The following is a 7,085-nucleotide window of genomic DNA, read 5'->3' on the forward strand; positions in this document are numbered from 1 at the left end:
GTTTCCAAGGTTGATATGATCAAACGTCGCACGCTCCCTCTACCATCGGGATTGGTGTTAAACCTAAATAATTGTTATTTGGTGCTTGCGTTAAGCATGAACATGATTGTATCGTGTTTATTGCAATACGATTATTCATTTAAGGAGAATAATGGTTACTCTATTTTCTTGAATATTCACCTTCAATGGTTTATTGAATCTCGATCGTAGTGTTACACATGTTCATGATATTGGTGCCAAAAGATACGAGTTAATGATGATAGTACCACTTACTTGTGGCACTGCCGCTTGAGTCATGTTAGTATAAATTGCATGAAGAGGCTCCATGCTGATGGATCTTTGTACTCACCTGATTTCGAATCACTAGTGACATGCAAATCATACCACATGAGCAAGGCCTTGTTTTCATTGAGATGAAATAAGATAGTAACTTGTTGGAAGTGATACATTTTGATGTATGCAGTCCAATGGGTGCTGAGGCACGCAGTGGATATCATTATGTTCTTACTTCACTGACGATTTGAGTAGATATAGGAGTATTTACTTAATGAATCACAAGTCTGAAATGTTGAAAAGTTCAATTCCGTTTCAGAGTGAAGTTCATCGTAACAAGAGGATAAACTGTCTACGATATGATCATGGAAATGAAAATCTGAGTTACGGGTTTTTGGTACGCAGTTAAGACAATGTGGAAATTGTTTCGCAGTTCATGCCACCTGGAACATCATAGTGTGATGATGTGTCTGAACGTCATAGCCACGCACTATTTGGTATGGTGCATACTATGATGTCTCTTATCGAATTACCACTATCGTTTATGGGTTTTGCATTAGAGACAACCGCACTCACTTTAAATAGGGCACCGCGTATTTCCGTTGAGATGACACAGTATAGACTGAGGTTTAGAGAAATCTAAACTGTCGTTTCCTGAAAGTTTGGGGTTTCGACACTTATGTGAAAAAGTTTCAGTCTGATAAGCTCGAACCCAAAGCGGATAAATGCTTCTTCATAGGGTATCCAAAACAGTTGGGTACATCTCCTATCTCAGATCCGAAAGCAAAGTGTTTGTTTCTGGAAACGGATCCTTTCTCGAGGAAAGGTTTCTCTCGAAAGAATTGAGTGGGAGGGTAGTAGAACTTGATGAGGTTATTGAACCATCACTTCAACCAGTGTGTAGCAGGGCGCAGGAAGTTGTTCCTGTGGCGCCTACACCAATTGAAGTGGAAGATGATGATGGTGATCATTGAGCTTCGAATCAAGTTACTACAAACCTCGTAGGTCGACAAGGTCGCGTACTGCTGGAGAGTAGTACGGTAACCCTGTCTTGGAGGTCATGTTGTTGAGCAACAATGAACCTACGAGTTATGGAGAAAGCGATGGTGGGCCCAGATTCCGACAAATGGCTGGAAGCCATGAAATCCGAGAGAGGATCCATGTATGAAAACAAAGTGTAGACTTTGGAAGAATTACTTGATGGTCATAGGACTATTGAGTAAAGATGGATCTTTAAAGGAAAACAGACGATGATGGTGATAAGTCACTATTAAGAAAAGCTCGACTTGTCACAAAGATGTTTTCGACAAGATCAAACAGTTGACTATGATGAGACTTTCTCACTCGTAGCGATGCTAAAGGTCTGTTAGAATTATGTTAGTTGTTGATGCATTATTTATGAAATATTGCACGTAGGATGTCAAAACATTGTTTCCTCGACGGTTTCCTTGAGCAAACATTGTATGTGATACAACCAGAAGTTTTTGTCGATCCTAAAGATGCTAGCAAGTATGCAAGCTCCAGTGATCCTTCAATGGACTGGTGCAAGCATCTCGGAGTTGGAATAAGCACTTTGATGAGATGATCAAAGATTTTGGGTGTGTACAAGGTTTATGAGAAACTTGTATTTCCAAAGAAGTGAGTGGGAGCACTGTAGAATTTCTGATAGGTATATGTGGTTGACATATTGTGGATCAGAAGTAATGTAGAATTTCTGTAAAGCATACAAGGTTGTTTGAAAGAAGTTTTCAAAGGAGTACCTGGATTACGCTACTTGAACGTTGAGCATCAAAGATCTATGGAGATAGATCGAAAGCGCTTAATAGAAGTTTCAACAAGATGCATGCCTTGACAAGTTTTTGAAAGAATTCAAAATAGACCAGCAAAGAAGGAGTTCTTGGTTGCGTTGTGAGGTGTGAATTTGAGTAAGACTCAAAAACCGACCACGGCAGAATAAAGAGAATAGACGAAGGTCGTCTTCTATGCCTTAGCCGTAGAATCTAAAGTATGCCATGCTGTGTACCGCACATGAAGTGTGCCTTGACTCAAAGTATGGTGAGAGGTAGAGAGAGTGATCCATGATTGAATCACTAGCAGCGGTCAAAATTTATCCTTAGTAACTAATGGACTAAGGAATTTTTCTCGATTATGGAGGTGGTTAAAGAGTTCGTCGTAAAGGGTTACGTCGATGCAAGCTTTGACACTAATCCGAATAACTATGAGTAGTGAAACGGATTCGTATAGTAGAGTAGATATTTGGAGCATTTCCGAATAGCACGTAGTAGCAGCATCTATAAGATGACATAAAGATTTGTAAAGAACGCACGGATCTGAAAGTTTCAGAACCGTTGACTAAAACCTCTCTCACGAGCAAGACGTGATCAGACCCCATAACTATATGGGTGTTGGATTCGTTGGAATCACATGGTGATGTGAACTAGATTATTGACTCTAGTGCAAGTGGGAGACTGTTGGAAATATGCCCTAGAGGCAATAATAAATTAGTTATTATTATATTTCTTAGTTCATGACAATCGTTTATTATCCATGCTATAATTGTATTGATTGGAAACACAATACTTGTGTGGATACATAGACAAAACACTGTCCCTAGTAAGCCTCTAGTTGACTAGCTCGTTGTTCAAAGATGGTCAAGGTTTCCTGGCCATAGGCAAGTGTCATCACTTGATAACGGGATCACATCATTAGGAGAATCATGTGATGGACTAGACCCAAACTAATAGACGTAGCATGTTGATCGTGTCATTTTGTTGCTACTGTTTTCTGCGTGTCAAGTATTTATTCCTATGACCATGAGATCATATAACTCACTGACACCGGAGGAATGCTTTGTGTGTATCAAACGTCGCAACGTAACTGGGTGACTATAAAGATGCTCTACAGGTATCTCCAAAGGTGTTATTTGAGTTAGTATGGATCAAGACTGGGATTTGTCACTCCGTGTGAACGGAGAGGTATCTCGGGGCCCACTCGGTAATACAACATCACACACAAGCCTTGCAAGCAATGTAACTTAGTGTAAGTTGCGGGATCTTGTATTACGGAACGAGTAAAGAGACTTGCCAGTAAACGAGATTGAAATAGGTATACGGATACTGACGATCGAATCTCGGGCAAGTAACATACCGAAGGACAAAGGGAATGACATACGGGATTATATGAATCCTTGGCACTGAGGTTCAAACGATAAGATCTTCGTAGAATATGTAGGATCCAATATGGGCATCCAGGTCCCGCTATTGGATATTGACCGAGGAGTCTCTCGGGTCATGTCTACATAGTTCTCGAACCCGCAGGGTCTGCACACTTAAGGTTCGACGTTGTTTTATGCGTATTTGAGTTATATGGTTGGTTACCGAATGTTGTTCGGAGTCCCGGATGAGATCACGGACGTCACGAGGGTTTCCGGAATGGTCCGGAAACGAAGATTGATATATAGGATGACCTCATTTGGTTACCGGAAGGTTTTCGTGCATTACCGGAAAAGTTTCGGGCTCATCGGTAGTGTACCGGGAGTGCCGGGAGGGGTGCCGGGGACCATCGGGAGGGGTGTCACGCCCCAAGGGGTCTCATGGGCTATGGGAAGAGATAAACCAGCCCCTAGTGGGCTGGAATAAGTTCCCACTAAGGCCCATAAGGTTTGAGAAGGAAAAAAACACAAGGTGGAAAGAGTTTCCAAGTGGGAAGGTGGAATCCTACTCCAAGTAGGATTGGAGTAGGACTCCTCCACCAATTTCGGCCAAACCTTTAGGTTTTGAGGCTGCCTCCTCCCCTCCCTCCCACCTATATATACGGAGGTTTTAGGGCTGATTTGAGACGACTTTCTCACGGCTGCCCGACCACATACCTCCATAGTTTTTCCTCTAGATCGTGTTTCTGCGGAGCTCGGGCGGAACCCTGCTGAGACAAGATCATCACCAACCTCCGGAGCGCCGTCACGCTGCCGGAGAACTCTTCTACCTCTCCGTCTCTCTTGCTGGATCAAGAAGGCCGAGATCATCGTCGAGCTGTACGTGTGCTGAACGCGGAGGTGCCGTCCGTTCGGTACTAGATCGTGGGACTGATCGCGGGATTGTTCGCGGGGCGGATCGAGGGACGTGAGGACGTTCCACTACATCAACCGCGATCTCTAATCGCTTCTGCTGTACGATCTACAAGGGTACGTAGATCACTCATCCCCTCTCGTAGATGGACATCACCATGATAGGTCTTCGTGCGCGTAGGAAAATTTTTGTTTCCCATGCGACGTTCCCCAACATGGAGTACAATGTTTTTCTAACCCTTTTACCAGTGGGGGAGGGCGGCTTATATAGAGTGCGCTGCCCTCCACAACGGTTCTGATTCAAGAGTGGAGTAGTGGCGATTGAATGCATGCGTTACAGGTAACGTATGCTACAAATGCTAGTTAATGCACCCGGAAACCTACGGCAGTTTCCCTCCAGGGAGGTTACGACGCATCGAGTGTATCCAGTCGGTAAATCTGGTGTCCTCCGAGTCTTAGTCTCCGACTGGATGATTCTGGGTCTGTTACCGACTGGATGATGGGGACACCTTAATACAGTCGGGCATACTTAAGGTCCTGTCCCTTGCGTGGGGTAGTCCTTGGGTAGGACCTGTAGGACAGGCCTATGACCCTACCCTAGGACTATGACCCCATCATTAGTCCCCGAATGGATTGGGGTTGAAACGTCAAAGCAGTGCTCGATGCTCAGATCCGACTGGACTAGGTTCGGCTTGGGCGTTGCTTGCCTCTATCCATTCTATCTCTCCTGACCAATGATCCGAGTGAATGTGTTCTGCGGAACGGACTGTCGGGAACCGAGTGCTTTCGCGGCATCTTTTGACACGACCGGTCAACTGACAGCAGCGGATTTTCCGGGATCTCAAATTTCGGGTTCCGCGCGCTTAGCGGGGGCGACGTCAGCACGCTCGAGTAGCGCCTGACTCCTCGATCCTCGCGCCTTCAACTCTTCTGCCGATATCGCCGCGGCTGGTTGGGCGGATAAGATTTCGGGCCCGCTCGCCAGCGACCCAGTCGGTGTTCTATTTAACTCTGGCCGACGAGACCCTTCGGTTACGCTCACCGAATCCTCTGCTCTTGCTTGCTCCGTCTTCCTCGCCACCTCTTGCGCTCATACATCTTTCTCTTCCCGTCCTTCTCGAGAGCTCGCCATCGCCGCCATGACCAAGGGCCAGACCAGCAAGATGGAGGCAAGGAAGAAGAAGGGCAAGGCGACGGCTGCTCAGCGGCGGCAGCGGCCATTGCCAGCGGGATGGATCCAGGGAGACTTTCTCCCCTCCAAAGTGACGGAGGGGGACCTGCTGGAGCTGGTAGAGCACGGCCAGCTCGTGCATAAATCTTGGAGGTTGCCGGCGGACAACGAGGTTGAGCCGGCGCCACGGGAGGGGGAACGCGTCTTGCTCCTCAGCCATGTTCACCGAGGTTTCTCTCTGCCCCCCCCCACCCTTTCTTCAAAGGCATCATGAATCATTTTGGTGCTCAACTTCATCACTTCCCTCCAAATGCCATTGCCCACCTTTCTGCCTTCATTGTTCTCTGTGAATGCTTTATCGGTTGCCCCCCTCATTGGGGTTTATTCAAACATATCTTCTCCGCCCGCTCTCAAACCATCAAACGTCTTAGTCAGTCAGATGACAAGACGCATCTCCTCCAGCTCTGCGGGGGTTTAGGGTTTCAGAAAAAGAGTCGGAGTAGCTACCCTGCTCTCCAGTTGAACGAGTCGGTTAGGAACTGGCAGTCGACGTGGTTCTACTGTCAGGACCTAGCCTGTCCGAACGCGTCGACTGGGCTGCCTCCATTTAGTCTAGACCGCCCTGCTCCACCCAAGCAACTCGCCCTCTCGAAAGCCGAGAGGAATGACATCCAGCCTTTGGTCGAAGCACTCGCGGATGTTGTCAGGAGGGGGGTCACCGGTATTGACCTGTTGGAAGTCTTCATCGGTCGGCGGATCCAGCCTCTTCAAGCTCGCCACCATGCTATGTGGCTCTACACAGGGCCCGAGAACTCCACTCTGACCGTCGCGGTGGGCATACTCGAGGAGAAGGTGACCTCGATAGTGCTCCAAATCACGGGACCTTGCGAGAACCCTAAAGGAGCTCGCCGAGTGGTGCCTTACAACGCGGACAACCCGCCACCGAATTAGGTGAGTAGCATTAGCCGAATATATCGAACTGTTTGATTTCAGTCGTTCATTTATATCCTCGTGTGATTCTTAATGTTTCCGACTGAATCTCATGTAGGAATGGACCAACTGGTCCTCCCCTGTCTCGAACGGGGATCCGGAGGAGGAGGAGGAAGAAGGTAGCCATGAGGGGAGCGTGGATAGCGCTGAATATGTCTCCGACAGCAGGGAGTCGGAGGAGGAGGACAGCGAGGAGGAGGAAGAAGACGAAGAGCGCGACTCTCCACCTCCACCGCCAGAACAGCGGAGTAAGCGTCGACATGAGCCTGTCGTCCCTTCGGCTCCCCCCGCGTTGTCGAGTGCTCGAGGCACGAAGAGGTCCAGGGATGCCTCCGCTGAGCCTGCAGGCCAATCTCCCAGGGCGCCTAAACCGAGTGGGCCCAAACCTCGGAGGGCTCTGCCGCGCATGAGGGTTGCCATCCCCGTCACATCCACGTAAGCGAAATCCAACTCTCGGCTTTTTATGTTAGCCGAGTGAACTCCCGCTTTACAAGTCGAATGGGCTTCACTTGACAGGGTCGCCACTTCTACAACCTCTCCGGTCCGCAAGGGGGATGACCCCATGGACACAGACAACATCGTCTCGTC

Source organism: Hordeum vulgare, chromosome 3H (assembly GCF_904849725.1).
Source record: "Hordeum vulgare subsp. vulgare chromosome 3H, MorexV3_pseudomolecules_assembly, whole genome shotgun sequence".
Taxonomy (NCBI): Eukaryota; Viridiplantae; Streptophyta; class Magnoliopsida; order Poales; family Poaceae; genus Hordeum; species Hordeum vulgare.